Source organism: Plutella xylostella, chromosome 19 (genome assembly GCF_932276165.1).
Source record: "Plutella xylostella chromosome 19, ilPluXylo3.1, whole genome shotgun sequence".
In the NCBI taxonomy this organism is placed as follows: Eukaryota; Metazoa; Arthropoda; class Insecta; order Lepidoptera; family Plutellidae; genus Plutella; species Plutella xylostella.
Window position 1 is genome coordinate 5,345,084 of NC_063999.1, and position 16,687 is coordinate 5,361,770.

The window sequence follows — 16,687 nt, forward strand, 5'->3', positions numbered from 1 at the left end:
TAAAGGCTTTTAAAAAAATTAAAGTAATACCGGCAAATAAAATTACTAAACTGTATAAAAACAACTTTTGGACTAAACGTTATCGATACTGTCAAATTATATAAAAATGTCATCCAAAATCGAACCTAACTAGGGACCGAAAATGCTAACTTTGCAATGGGAAAAAATTTGGGTTTTGTCCCTATATGAATGCAGAAAAGCGAAACACGTACCTCGTCATCGTCGGTAATTAAAAAGAATCATCATTTACATAATAAACGTTTTTTTAGTTTTATTTGGCACTTGTTTCTGTTGCAAATTACCGTTCAGACTCTAACTAGCATGCTTCAGACAAACACACATTAAAGTCTTAATTATACGTACCGAACCACAGTAGGGTAGGTACTTTATACCGACAACTCAAACCATTCAATGAAGATGACCAGTTTATCTTTTCATAGCAGAGTCGAATGGTCGCCATGAAGGCTAGCCATTAAGTTAGCAGTAAAACTGTTCTAGACATAATTTAATATTGTGGACATAAACAATGTGTTTACGCTGTGATCAGCGAGCTGCTGTTAGGTATAAGTTTTAACTTAAGCTGCCAATTCACCGCCTACGACATACGGTTGCAGCAAACATTATAATAGAATAGAATATCATTTTTTTCAACGCAAAATTGTACAATTATTTGTTTTACTTATGTTGCTGATACTCATATATTACAAAGGCTCAGTTACTGAGGAAGAATTACTACTGGTTTCTACGATTTGTATGTTGCTTATAATTAATATATGCGCCCTCAGCGAGCTTCATAAAATGTCGCCCATAGAAATGCAAATAGTAGTCAGTACAGTGACGTTGTGACTCTTGCGACATGTCGTCTACTACAACTTCATGTCGTTGCCGCCAATTGGAACCTTAACACGCGAAGTGTGTGGTTTTACTGCCAGTTGTTATTATCTGAGTAAAAGAAAAGTGCATCAAAAGATATAAAATGACCCCTTACGACCATACCCCTCCCTACGGGGTTGGTTGCAATGCAGTTATGCTGCGCCCCTTTTACTGGTCCTCTGGAAAATGTGGACATGAATTATATCCATTTGACTGATAGACCTGTTCTCATCAGGCCTTTTTTTCATAAAATCAGAGATTAAATTGAGCTACCTACATTGATTAAATCATCGGCCATCCGTTTATAAAATGCTAAATTGCATAGTTTACGTTGTACTTAAATATTATTTGTTTTTTTTTAAATACCTACATGTATAGTTTTAGGTCTTACAAATTACGATTGACGAGCTCTTACCAGTTTTGTACAGATAATTGTTTATGAGATATTTTTTATTGACTCAGACATCGTAAACCTTAAAGAAACTATCACAATATGAAATGACGATCTTCTCACTATTTCTTTCAGGTTTTTAGGACATTATAGTTTACTACAGAACGCTGCATCACCCTAAAAGATTTTTCTTTTTGATTCTGAAATAAAAAGAAGTCTATAAAGCCATGAAAACGCAAATGAATCCTAACTAAAAAATAATATCCTTTATTTAAGCAGAAATCTAGTAAAATTTATTTTCTTACTTTATGTTTTAGACTATAGTGTTAACAATTTAATCATTGTCTTATGTGATAAGTTTTTAATGAAATAAACCACGCTCTTTTTAGGTCCAAGGAAAATCCGATTTAAATTGTTTATAATCCATTTAATTATCTCTGTATTGAATCTAAGATGGCGGCGGCTGGCCGGTTATTACAGAATGTGGCAATCTGCAGCCGATCCCATCTTGCCATATTGAGGTCGTCTAATAAAATATTAAGCGACTCCCCCGTGTAAAGGCTGCATGGCTGTGCTGCTGCCTTATTAAATTCTACAACCCGGCCCAGCCTCGCAACACCGCCGCCATGTTTCATATTCAAGAGAAAATCATACACGCAGCCAATTAAATGCAAATGCAGGCTTGTAACGGAATAAGTTACATACAAATTTAAATAGTATCGGCGGGAGTTTGAAGACATACTGTGTTATTAGTTATTAGTTAAAGTGTATTTTTCACCCTACTTTAGCTCCTGGCTCCTGATCTTTGTTCTCTCGACATCATCTCAACACATGAAATATCGTGTGTTTTGCGCATACCATATTTCAACCAACCATGGAGGTGTTGATTAATACGGCTTTCATAAACTTTGAGGTGATTGTATGCACTGAAACGCACAGGGATGCCTTATTGTTTTTATTTTCATATAAACATCATAATACCAATGGACAGTCATTCAAATGGATAGATGGACAAACTGAAATTCGTCACGAATTTCTTGTGAAAACGGAAAAAATAATAATAAAACCAATATAAAAATGAAGTACTTACATTAAATTGTGTAATTTATCGGTAATCATAAAATCAGTTTTCAAAGTAAATTATCTAATCTGAGACCGATAAAGCATTTAAGTATGTGATAGTTATGGCATGTATTTTTAATAAGCGAGATTAGAGAAAAGTTGACATAAAATATGTTACTTTTATGCCAAAAGCTCAGCAGAAGCCTTATTATTCGCGGGCTATTATCAGTGTTGAAAGTTAATCCTTTAAGCTGAGACTTTGAAGAGGGTGCCAACATTTTAAAAGGTTTCATTTTTTCACAAAGCTTGCTGGGAAGGTAAACTAATGATACTTAACTCTTTGCGGAGTTATTAACTTTACTTTTGTTTATAGATTTTTGATAAGTAACTACATAACGTTAAGTAATTTTATTTTTTAATGTTTATACCTACTGTAACTCAATGTGAATTATCCACCAAATGGAAGGAACTGGTTCCTGACACACAGGTTACCCTAGTTTAGGAACCAGGGCTACATTAGATTGTACTATTTGTGTTGCAATAAAGAAATGTTTATGTTTATGTTTATGTTTATGTTACAGGATGTTCGTGTGATTTAGTTGCTCTGCACTTACTCTATTCATACATTTTTCCCATATAAAGTGAGACAGAAAGTATTTTGTACATATATATTATTGTGAACTTATATTTTTTCTCAGTAGTGATTATTTCTTATTCACTTGAGAAGAGAACTTTGAACAAATTTGTCTTGGCAGTGCATTGTTTACGCTTTAAAATACAACTTGAAATGGGCCATAAAGAATGTTTGTTTATTGCATAGAAACGTACTTTACGGCTTAAAAATGCTAAATGTAGTAGTTTTCGAGGAATTTACCTACTTGCCGTTGTATTATCAGATGTAAAAGATAATTTTTTGCCAGGTATAATATGTTTGGTCGACAAATTTTTATAAGAAGACCAAGTCCTAAGATATTCTCATCGTCAGAAAAAAATACTTAGCTTGTTTCTGTATTAACCCATTACTAGGGTAATATTAAAATTATTTTAATAAACAATTTTATTATTAGTCACATGTTTATCTATAACTACACAAGCAAGGTTTTATTTGAATTTATCTTTGTTTTAGCTTCGAAGGCTGTAGTGTAGCTACAGAGAACCTCCCTCGGGCTATAAGCCTAAGGTAGTAGTAGCTAGAACAAACTCTTTGATAATTTACATTGTCTAGTTTACTTGCCACTTCTATTCTACAGCCGAAAAACAGATATTCTGAATAGGAATTCATGTAAAATTAAGATGATGATTCTCATATCGTTAAAACTCACGTAACCTTAAAAGTTATTTACATAGAAAGTACCTATCCAAAAAATTAAATTAAACGTGATTTTCACATTTTTATATTCTTCATCGGGGATGATACCCTTTTTTGTTAAGTACAGATAGGTACATAAATATGAGATACCCAATAATAGCTTCACCCTGTTTCTGTCATTTTACGGCTTGTAAAATGTTGAAATATCTGCAACTGACGTGGATATAGAATCGTTTATTTTCCAGACAAGCTTTATATTCTTTTTGTGCATGTGTTTTGTATATTTTTACCGATTACCATGCCTACCACTACCTTACCATTACCATTCAAAATTAAAAAAATGATAAATTTTATAATTATTTCAGTAGCATATTATAGAGTGGAATAGTGGCATGAATAAACGACTTTGTTTGCATACTCCACCGTAAGCCCTGTGTAACTACGCTGTCTAGCATGGAGCCTGAAGGCTTTTAGTTCTAGCAAATACAACCCAGTTACTCTCGGACTGTGTATATAGTATATAGGTACCGTGTGGAGAGTACCAGTAACCACTGGATGTAGTTACAAATACCTTTATTACCTACATTAAACGTATTAAGTATATTCATGAATAGTACGTTGTTACCCAAGGGGGGAAAATGCTTATTAAATTCTGAGACGGGGTAATAAGTTCGTGGGCATTAATAATCCTAACAAGTTACCCCGAGTTAAAGACTTTCCTTTAATCGTGAAACAATATTCCGCGCCATCGCTGAAGTCCGATAGACGCAGCGCTGTTTCCACAGAACTAAGTGTCAGATCGTATGAATAAATAGTTTAGTTCCCATTTTTGCCGTAAGACTTCAGTGGTGGCGTGGACTCCAACCCTGTCAACGGCGATTTCACTGTTGGAATTAACGGCACCAAGCGGCTTTATTTTCTGTAATCAAAACTACTTATTTATAAGTACAATGTTTTTATGTTATTAGGTAAATTTTGTAAAACTAAGTCAATAAGTCGAAACTTGCTGTAGGTGGTATGCCAGACTCAAACATCGACCCGAAAGGTGGAGACGACAGATTCTTGGCAACGCTTCCACAAAAACATAGCAGCTTTTCACCAAAACTTTTATCTGTGGACTTACAACAAGTTCATCATACATGTATGTTGTATGTACTGTCGGGGAAACCCCAAGGAACTTAAACCGTTAGAAGCCGATTCTTTACTACAAGGGCGCTGGTCAACACGTTCCATAAAATGCGGCGAACCAGGTGGTTCGTCAAGTGTCGAATTATTAATCGACAAGTGTCAGTTTTATTTCTTCATCTGGGTTTAGTTTTAGATCATCACAAGTTTGTTGTCGACGTAGATAAACGTCACTTTATCGCGATTCACCATAAATTATGTACTGTGATTGGAGGAACGCGTATTAAACTACTTTATCGACATAGATAACAACTCTGTACCGCGGCGTTAGAATAAGAACAGGAAGCGTGGGCTTCCCCGATGGTACATCGACGATACCCATTGGTCCAAGCTAAGCAACCGAATTGGCAGGGCGCAACGGTCATACTTGACAGTGGAAATACATTTATCCTCAAAGTTTCGTTTCAGCTAAATTTCGAACTGGGTATTGGGAATTAAATTGAATCCGGTTACAGTGATTGAAATATTATCTGCTTGGTAAAAGCGAAAAATATATAAGTTGTGCATTTTCAATAATACTTTTTGGGTTTTCATTTCGGTTTGAATTGCACATACTTGTACCGTATACCTTGTTTTGGATAATTCTTAACCTACTTATAATAACCTATTTACAGAAAACATGAAGACATTAAATACCAAAGCATTATTAACAGAAAATTTAACCTGGAAATGGCAGCTATAAATTTTGCTCAATGCAATTTGAAAGGAAATAAATTTTGTTAAGTTGAAGCCAAAACGATAAATAGGTATTTATTTATAAAGCTTACCAACTTTATGTGTTCCTGTATACGTTAAATATACTTACAAAAACTATTTATTATTTGAAGACTATCTTGCTATCAACCATCAATAGCTCGCTGAAAGCCCGTAAGTTACGTAAGGTTTATATAAAGTCTTAGTTGCTCTCTGATCGTATCCGGGCAAAGTTTACGATGGGTATTATAGTAGGTACGATATAAGTTACCGGTTCTGAACGAGACTTCGGGGCAAGTGAATCATGTCTCTAGGTCAGGTCAGGATCTTTTACAAATGATACTCGATTTTGTAGGAACTTTCATGTATGAAAAATTACCGTGAAAAATTTCTAAGTAGATTATTCTAACACCTTGTAACTTTAGTACCTATACTTAAGAGAAAAATGCATTCTTCAAAATACATAACATTTTAAATAATGTGCTTTTAAAATAATTGTCTAATAGCAGAGATAGTACAACAGGTCCCACGACCGAGACCTTGGTGAATACAGGGTGTTGAAAATAGGGTATACTAAGCCGAAACCTACGTGTACACCATGTATACATATACAAAGCCCTACTTACACACTTACATAGGTATGTACGATAGCAAAATTTCCAGTGTCAGTATTTGTGTGGTAGAAAATGCTTTTAGCATTAATTCCACCTTTTGCACTCTTCCATGTAATATTTTTTTACAATCGTAATACCTTCTTCCCTTTTAAACGCTTACCATCTTGAGTATAAACGTCCCTCCAGTTAAAAGCAGAAAGGGTCTTAGCTCGGTGTCAAGATTTCCCGGGAAAGATTCCGGGCACATTGCGTGCGGCCACAATTACCGTATTTTTCCTCCTTGAAGCGTCACGTTTTAGACACAGAGAACTGGGCGAGTCCTTTATAATAAGTAATTTCGTCTAAACTACTTCATAAAAAATCCTGCTTCTTTTAGTAGACCATTTTACAAACATTACGTAAATTAAAGGTAACATCTAATTTTTAGTCCTGTGCCTTAGGTACAGTGGGACGTAACAATTTACCTGGTATAAACCACACCAATAAAGGAAAGACAAAAATAAAAAAAACCAACTTCAAAAAACCACTAAAATGTAAGAAATAATTTAAGGTTTACACAAATTCTACTCGTATGTGACAGTACAAATATACCTAAGCAGGAACTGTTCTTTTTTGATGTTGGTGCGGTAACAAAGTAATCTGAAGAAATATGGCACCAACTTCAAAAAAGAACAGTTCCTGCTTAGGTATATTTGTACTGTCACATACGAGTAGAATTTGTGTAAACCTTAAATGATTTCTTACATTTTAGTGGTTTTTTGAAGTCGGTTTTTTTATTATTATTTTATTTTATAGTTTTTAGTTTATTTGCAATAATTTTCAATCAAAAGCAAGGTGCAAATGATACCATAAAGTCCTACTAATCAATACGAATCATTCAAGCCTAAACACGAAGTATAGTTGCTATATACCGTTGAGGATTTCCCCTGACTGCCTTCCGTTTCCATCATCAGATCAGCTCAAGGTCACCATCATATTTTTTTGTTATAAGAACTATATTTACGTTGTAACTACACTTGTAGCGCAAATATTTGTATGGTAATAATATATTCAAGTCCTAAGGTAATGTGCACCATAAAATTGGCAATAATGTGTAGGTAATAAAATAAAAGTAATCTGTAGAGAAAAGTAATCGGGAACCGCTGCAATACTTAGAGCCGCCATTTTAAATTGGTTTCTTTAATGGCGTGGCGTATCATATTTCAGCAGTGGCAGCACTGTTTTGCCTGTACATTTTTGAAACGTAACCCCGGAAATGACATTCACAAAGCCCTTAGTAATTCCACACCAGTGTTTCAAAAAAAGGCGATGATTTTATTCCCATAATGGTTGACAAAAGAGTTTTTCATTAGAAAAACGAAAATAAAAACACTGCAAATTTAAAACAGCAGAAGCTTTAATGGATCATTGTTGTGGAATATGTTACCAGCTTTAGGAACTATGTTATTGTTAATAATTAACTTACATGAGCTGTTGCTACCTTCTTAATAAACACGGTACAAAATATTTGCTGATAATTTTGATAGTTATAATAATTATATGATATTATGACTATCAAAATTATATAAATAGGTATAATATTATAACATGTTATATATCCATCCTTGTGGTATATTTCTAACTGTTGAAAAAAACTTGCCATGGGTCGTACTGGTTTTTCTAAAGCTGCGTACACACCGGGCCAACGAACGCCCAACGAACGCCAACGGTTATCCCAACGATGGATATTTATCATACATAATACAAGGCAGATTGCAGCAACGAATGCCAACGAAATCCGTTCGTTGGCCTTCGTTGGCCCAGTGTGTACGCAGGTTTAGATATCCTAGAGCTGTCCTGCAATTTTTTATCAATCAAAGCAAAATCAATCCAAGGAGTTAATTTCTACCACTAAAAAAACTCTCACTTCAGGGTTCACAGGAGTGGCCCGAATCACCTAAAGGCTGTGGGTATTAAAATTCCGAGTGACCGTTGCCGGCAGTCGGACGTGCCCCATGAAGTACGTGATGCGACACCCCGCTCCTTTTAGCAGATATTCACGAGCTCAAGATGTCAGAGGGAAAAATCGGATCACTGTTCTTGGGTGTAACATTATTAAGATGTACTGATACTGATATACATGATGATTGGTATCGCAAGTTTATACAGGGTGTTAAAAAAGGGCTAAAATGGTGTGAATCAGGGGATGAGCCCCTGGTTATTCTTCTAGTTCCAAACAATTTTCCTTCTACATGTTTTGGAAACAATATACTTAGGTATTTTGCTTCTCTATAGAAATTTTGTTAGTCATGTGACATTTTACTATGAAGGTTAGGTAAAGTTTTATTCTTAATTTTCCAAAGTTATAGATTCGTATCGTATCGGAGATCGTATATCTGCATAAATAATGTGCCTAAAAATACTGTACCTGGTTTATTATTAAACATGACTAGACTTGGTAAACAAAAAATACAAAACACTCATGGCTAAACTATACAACGTAACGTAAGCTTTTGTTTCATAAAGCTCGTGAAACCCCGCTGACATGTGAAGCTCATATTATTACTTTGTAGGTACATACGAGTATGCTGTCCCATACGGCCTCCTTTGTTGTCAATTTTAACGACATTTTACGCCTTGTTATTTTAAACCGTCGTCATAAAAAAGCTTTAAAAATATATATTTTTTGTTTCAGATAAAAGATCAAATGATTTTTTGAAGATCCGAAATCAGGTGAGTCTTTTAAGCACTTCATGTTGTGTTACAAGAGTATACGTTACATTGTAATGGTTATAGCGTAATGTAATGTATAAATAAATATTTATTCAAGGTTATAATATAAATTATCATTTAACTAATGTATTTAGCGTAATTATATTTAAGTATAATATCGGTGACTTGCACCAAACAATTAAACATAATTAAATCTATTGCACCTATTGCTGGCGTGCTTTGACAATATAGTGTCAGAGCAACCCAACAGTTGCCCTAAATAATGATCATAACTGCACGCATACATAAATAAATAAAATATGCCCACAACTGTAATCCTCGAAGGAGTAGTCAGAGATGACTCGCAAGGTACTCACCTGAGAGGTTGCGAGCCGTATCGCCGTATGATGTTTACTCTTACCTACAAAAATACTCCGTCTCATAATTTCTAGATTTTTCTTGATTGATCGATGATGCCCTCTGAATCGGTTTGTCTCGCTCTAGAACACTCTCCCAAGATATAGTTGACGCGCATGGGAGACATAATAAAACGAAATCAAAGCCATTGTTGCTTTTATAGGCCCTAAATTTGTTTTATTACCGCGCTACGCCGATCCGTTTTAGAGGATCGAGGTCACCGCAGGAGACGGATGTGAGTGTGTATGTAGTATATATACTGATAATATACACACATATTTTATTATGTATTGAGTTATATAAGTAGATCGTTAAAGTTGCTGTATAATTAACACTAAATAAATCCATAACAGACACCAACAAAATGGGTACACATTGAATTTGCCTACCTTACTCTAACGTTTTTGCCTGTGTGCACAGCTGGTATATATATATATATATATATATATATATATATATATATATAATGTAAATAAGACGCAAATTCTGCTGGTATTTCTACAGCACTGACCCATCTTGTATATATATGATAAAGTTTATACATAAGTAATTAAATAAAACCGTGCTAAACTTAGACAAGTAAAAATTTAATAGATGAATTGAATAAGGAAATGGACACACTGCGGTTTAGGTACTCAGCCACCAAAGGAAATATAAATATTATTATGTACCTTTATCATATCTACCACAAATCCTAAGAACACGACAAAATTAATTAACCCAGAAAATCATATAAACCTTATTACGACATCCAACCCCAAAGGCACGCAGGTTTGGCTGGTAGAGCCTCTGAACTTCTAGAAAGGCATATAACTATTAGTAGTTCAAAACATCTTATCATAAAGAGTCGCTAAGCTCTTAAGTTCAGGAAGTTAAGTTGCCCCCGGATAGTATAAAGTTTATGACCAATAAAAATATGTCTCTACTCATCCTTTATTTATGTGCACGATATACGAACAATGTAGGTTATACGTTATAAGATTACAACAAGCTTTAACCCATGAAGATTTTCCTTATTAAGAGATATCAGACATAAACAGTATTTTATTAGGGTACTTGCCAATCTCTGACGCTGATGAGGTGATGAGTTAATATCAGATGATATTAGGCATTTCATAAATTTAAATATGCTGTAAAAGTATTGTAAGAAAGCTTACCCCCTTATTCATAAAAAAGATTCTGGACGCTTTAGCTATTGAACTGTTCTGTCACTCTCTGACAGAGCACAATTTGTTCTTTGACAGAGAGGGACAAAACAGTTCAATAGCTAGAGTGTCCAGTAACTTTTTTTATGAATAAAGGGGTATGTCTAGGAGGATTCATGGATAATTAAACGTGCCAAAGAGGCACCATTACACTGCAAAATGCTACATAAAGGCTAAAAAAATCCGCAGGATACTATAATCAGTCATGAGCATGACAAATAAGGCAGGGTGGCACCGCACAGCGGAAATTAAACCTTTTCCAAAGGAACTCTTTTCCATACAATGTAAACTTTCAACGTATTTTACTTCGATTGCCGCCGCCGCCGGGGTGGATGGATATCGGCAAAGCGTCTCCAGTTACGAATACAATAAACTTCTGAAATCCATGTTTACGTTTTTTTTAACCGTTCGAGCAGTAAAAATCGACTCAAATTTGTGCCGATGACGGTGCGCCGCCATAAATTCGAGTTTACTAAGGGAACAGATTAAAAACTTGTAAAAAAAAATTACCTACCTAAGTAGTTATGTACATAAGATTCATTTATCGTTAAACAAAATACTCGCAAACCGTAATTAACATAGTTTTTAAAGCGATATCAAAATTAAACTTTTTGTTATTCCGCCCAAATTCTGCCCAACTTTGCCTATGTCAAAGTTTCCTATGTGATACATGCGAAACTATCGTGATTAGTAATTCAATAAACGAATTAACATTTTACAAAATAATAATTACTTAAGTTATTGCAGTCATTTAGAGTAAAAAAATTAACAAACTCATTTATCTTCTGCACAAATTTCCAATGAAATGCTTTAAATAAATTGGTTAAATACCAATTGCAAATACATTATTTTAAGCATGAACAAATATTAATAATAATATGTGCACCGCATTTCAAATCCTTTGACGCGGCTAGTTCAATAATTGATTAATTTCCCATATTGCTACGGGCAGTTACGGCGGTTCTAATTACTCGCCAATACAATGGCATAATCATCCGCGATTAGAACTTGAATGTTCATTCCTATTGTAATATTCCCGAGCTAATGAAACTGAAATAAACAGGCTACCATTAACTGTAATTAGTTGTCCATTTTATATTGTAATAAGTTTCAATACGCTTGGAATTATGATGTAATAATATCATTGTTATGTCACGGAAATACTGGAGAAGCATAATAATGCATTTTAAACTCCAACCGATAAATATGACTTCAATATTTCATAGTTTCATAAGCTCGACAATGCGTGTATCTGTCAAGTTAGCGACGTAAGTAGGTAGCCCCCCCCCCCCCCCCTATTTCAGACTTGTTTTGACCATTTTCGGATTCAAATTGTAATAAATTTGACACTAATGACTTTGTAAATGTTAACTACTTTTTTGGCTTCGCGATAGGGCCACTGTTTCAGATAGACCGTCGTCGTTGGCGAGTTTACGGTTGATGTCGGCGTCTGAATCTTTCTTTTTCACATTCAACCGTGAACTAGTTAACGAATCTTTTACACAATCACCTAGAGAAGCTCCCAAGTTGCTTCCTTCTGCGGCTCTCCAGCGACACGCAACAGGTGGCTGCTGTCCACGTGGACTACTTCACTCAGAGTGATGCTACGTGGGCGTTGTGCGTTGCGTTGCTTCAAGTGACGGACGGTGACGCAACGCAACTGTGGTGTCGTTGAGATGCGTGGTGTTGAACGACGCGACGCCGACGGAGCGTCATTCATAGATTGTCGTGATTTCGTCTGTGGCTCAGTCGACGCCGCGTTATCGCAACGCACACATAAAGTTTTGGTGATGCTCTTCTAACAAAATAATTGTTATTTATTTGTATATAACTCGGTATTTTTAACTGCTGACTCAAATGAGGGTTTCAGCTTCTTGTTTTACTATGGCAAGATTATCATCATCACCATCAACATAAATAAGTTAATTATAATTTATGATGGAATAAGTTTTCCATTGGTTTTTTTTAATACTTATGAGAAATAAGACGGAGGTTTTTATATTTTAATCTCGCTTGCTTAAGTTTTTTTACCTCATAATGTAAGTCTGTGACGCTTCCCAAGAAATAAGTTTCATAATGTGACATGTTGATCCATTTTCGCAAGTTTCTAATATACACTGCCGGGCAATGAAATAGTTCCACCCACAAAATGCCGACAAACACCTTAATATGTCCTAAGATATAGAACCAAGCTTCATGAATTAAAAAGTTTAATGAAATATAGTTTATTATGCAAACATTTTTAAATGCGAACTCTTTTTAATAGTGTTCTTTTCGAAGCCATGGATAAAAAAGATAAGAAGGAAAAATTTCGGGTTTGAAAATTTAGGAAAACATTTGCTTCGTTTTGAGTTTTTCTTTTTATTTCATTATTTTTTTTGTCGTTGTGAAAGAATTATACAATTTTATAATGATGAGTCTTACGGCTCTCGTACCCATAAACCATGCTTGCATCACGCGAGGATTGTGCAAGAATCATCACCATATGGTGGAAATGGGAACACGCCAAAGAAATGCACCCAGAATAATGGGTGTGACTCATACTACTGTACGACGAGTGATCTAAAGGTTTAGGGAGACTGGATTAAACCTGAGAAGACCAGGTGCAGGCAAGCCAAGGTACACAACAGTCCGAAAAGATCGATTAATTGCGGAAATCATGTTAAGAAATCGACATCAGGCGGGAGTAGTCGTTCAGCAACAACTTCTACAAGTTCGAAGGGAGCCAATAAACGAGTGGACAGTCAGGAGACGTCTTGCCAAAGGAAATTAAAGCTTTACAGGCCAGCAATTGGCCCGAAACTGGAACGGCATCATAAAGTTGCCCGATTGCGATACGCCTGTGATCATACAGAATGGGGTGAGGACGAACGGGGCAGCGTGATGTTCTCAGATGAGTCACAATTTATGCTGTACCATCATGATGGGAGGAAAACAGTATACCGACAACCAGGAGAATATTTTTTACAAGTATGTTTTGAAGAAAAAGTGGCACACGGCGGAGGCAGCTTTCACGTGTGGGCGGGTATCTCTGCAGAGGGTCGAACAGCGTTAGTTCCAATCGAAAACGGGAACCTAACTACTGTGAGATACATCAATGAGGTCCTCAATGAACATGGTGGTCCGTTTTTGGCCAATATGGGCGAGAATGCCATGTTCATGCACGATAATGCACGGGCGCACACTACTCAAGTTGTAAATGAGTATCTTCATGACGTAGGAATCTACAAAATTTAGTGGCCAGCAAGGAGCCCCGATTTGAATCCCATTGAGCATGCTTGGGACGAGCTTGGCAGACGTGTGAGAGACCCAGTTCCACTTCCAATTACACTTCATGGCTTGAAAGACGCGCTCATCAAAGAATGGGAGAACATCCCTCAGCATGGGCTGAAGAATCTGGTATTCAGCATGCTCAATCGCGTAGAAGCTGTATTGAGAGCACATGGAGGAAACACCAAGTACTGGGTTATCAAAATACCAAGTTTACACCTAATAAACGCATAATTAGAGATTTTGTTTTATTTGCCAAATGCCCCATTTTTCTAAAATCATTTAATTTAATTTTTTATTACAATATTTAAGTTGTAGGTAGCAATTTTATTACTCTTTTACCTTCTGTTACAGTTACCCTTGAAATTTATAACTTTCACATACTGCACAAGATTTTATCCCTTTACTCATTTAATATGGAGGATAGACAGCAGCCGTTCTTAATGAAATGCCCAAGTAAACAACAGGATACGCTCTTACAAACTTAATAATGGAATTTCCTTTCTAAGCGAATTCATTAGAGTCTGGAAGGACCAATCAAATTCTGCTAACAAGCTTACAACAAACTAGGTTCGCCTCCGGCCATACGCTTTAGAGCTTATGCTGCGTTTAGATCGATCCAGTTACCGCCTTCATCGGGGCTAGGGGGGGGGGGGTTATTCTCACCGTTTGAGGAGTGAAAAGTGAATTGTATAGGTATAGTCTATTTTTTTAGTTTAGTCCGGTCTACACCCCATCGACATCGACGAGTTCATTTTGTTACAATATATCTAATAGATATAATCGTGTCGTGTACTACAAGACTAGTACTATATCTTCCTCAGAAAATAATATACCCTGTTAATAGTATTTTCTGGCTGAAGTAAAATATTTAAGTGAATACCTACCTAAATAATAAAAATAATTTAAATATTTCACGGTTCAATTGAATGTTGAATGTGACAACCCTAGCACAATCCCCGGTCAATGAATAAGGAATGGATCCGATGCTAATTGATACAGCGATGTGAGAGCCCGGATTTACTAATTAATTGATAATAATATTACCAGTTCTACTGAGCACTAACTTAGCTGTGCTAATTCTAATATAACAGGTGTGGTTATAAATTATTAATTGCGATACTTTGCTATTTAGTAATACTTTTGTATAATTACCTAGGAACATATACGCAATACTTCTTCTTATCGTGCCGGTAACAAACAATAGAGCTGGACTAGCGTTTGTCAGCGTAGTAAATGAAAAGCCAGACAGATTAGTTGAAAATCGTTACTTTCTAACCAACAAGGGAAAGCTAAACTTTCCGCACAGTAGGCAAAACCGCCATTATTACTAGCTATCTTATCTACCGACGGAAATCAGGGCGTCCACACACTGGTGCCCAAAGTGGACCCCCTGCTTATGTTAACTCCCTAATAGCTTTTACGAGACAGCCTATTACGAACGACAAGGCTATTCTGTAGCGATAGATCCGTCATTTATGTTTTAGACACAAAGGGTACCAACGGCAACAACACAAAATTGGTTCTTTGCCTCCGCTGTATGATATCTGACCGTCTTATTGCTACTATGCACCACTAAACTTATTCCGAAGAATCCGACTTGCACTTAACTACTTTAAAAAAAAAAACCTACTGAGCTTTTGTTTCTTCAAATATTATAAGTTCTAGGAACCAACGGTTGGTAGTTTTTTTTTATATATGAGTATAAAGTAACTAAAAGATAACTTAATATATTACCTAATAGATTAGGAATGTTTCGCATTAGCATAGCGGTTGTTACTAAAATATTGCCTCAGGGGTAATGTTTCAGTGTTTGTATTGGCGCGAACCAATTTTCTCTCAACTCCTAATGGCTTTAGGTTGGTACCTATTTAAAAGGCCAGAAATATGTTTTTAGCTTTCAGTAGACAGATTTCCTATAATTCAATACTATTTATTATTTTTGGGTCTACTTCGTGGAAAAGTTCAGTTTGAAACGATTTGGTAGTTGAGAAGACTGAAAATCATCAATTTGTTCTTAATTCTGCACAAACAACCATGCTGTCAGCTGCAGTCACCTTGTTGGCTTCTAGGTGCTGGTACCTATGTCTTACTTTTCATAATAATGTAGAATGAAACAAATCCTTACACATTTTGATAAACAATGCATCAAACTTTAATAAATTTGAAAAAAAAAACTAAATAAAAAATATACTTAACAATGAAAATTTCATTCATTCGCGAGGTAAGATTATTGTATAAAAATATATACAGGGGTTTTCTTTATAAACGTCTTTACAAGTTGCAAGCTTTGACTTAAAAGAGGAACGTCTTTAAAGTTCCACTGTAAGCATCTTACCTTTTAACTAGAGATGCCACGAATATTCGGCAACTATTCGGTATTCGGCCTATTCGGCCAGTTTTTTCAGTATTCGGTATTCGGCCGAATACTACTTACTATTCGGCCGAATACCGAATACTTAAAAAAGTAGCAAATATCTTACAAAAGGGAATTAAAAACTATTTAATCGAAACATTTAACTATCAAACAATCATCAATGGGAGATTTTCAACCATAGACAAACAACCATAGATTATAGATGACTTCATAATCAACAGCACTGCATTTTTTTTAGATGCCGGCTAAATCATCTATAATCTATGGCTGTTTGTCTATGGTTGAAAATCTCCCATTGCGAAAACCTGAACAAAATCAGTATTTTTAATATTTAAAATTAATTAAAGGCAAATTGTGATGAATATAGACAAGTTTTGCGGCATTTGTTCGTAAGAGCCAATTGCGCTTTTTTTTCATAAAATATACAATACTACTACTGAGGCACAGGTTTTTTTTTTATAACAAATTATATAAGGTTTGGCTACTGATTCGAGTTGGTTGACCACTCGATTTGAAGATCACTCTTTTAATAAAACTTCAACTTATTGAATTATACTGGATCACCTGCCGAATATTCGGTGGCCGAATATTCGGTATTCG

At 35.4% G+C, this 16,687-nt stretch overlaps 1 protein-coding gene across 5 annotated transcripts in view; it reads left to right on the top strand.

Annotated features, from left to right (window-relative positions):
- Positions 1-16,687, top strand: part of LOC105390333 (diuretic hormone receptor) — a 111,864-nt gene that overhangs the window by 30,544 nt on the left and 64,633 nt on the right. For all 5 annotated transcript variants that reach the window (XM_048627642.1, XM_048627640.1, XM_048627644.1 and 2 more), the window contains exon 2: positions 8,802-8,839. The gene's annotated coding sequence lies outside the window, so the exon portion shown is untranslated. The remainder of the gene's footprint in view (positions 1-8,801; positions 8,840-16,687) is intronic.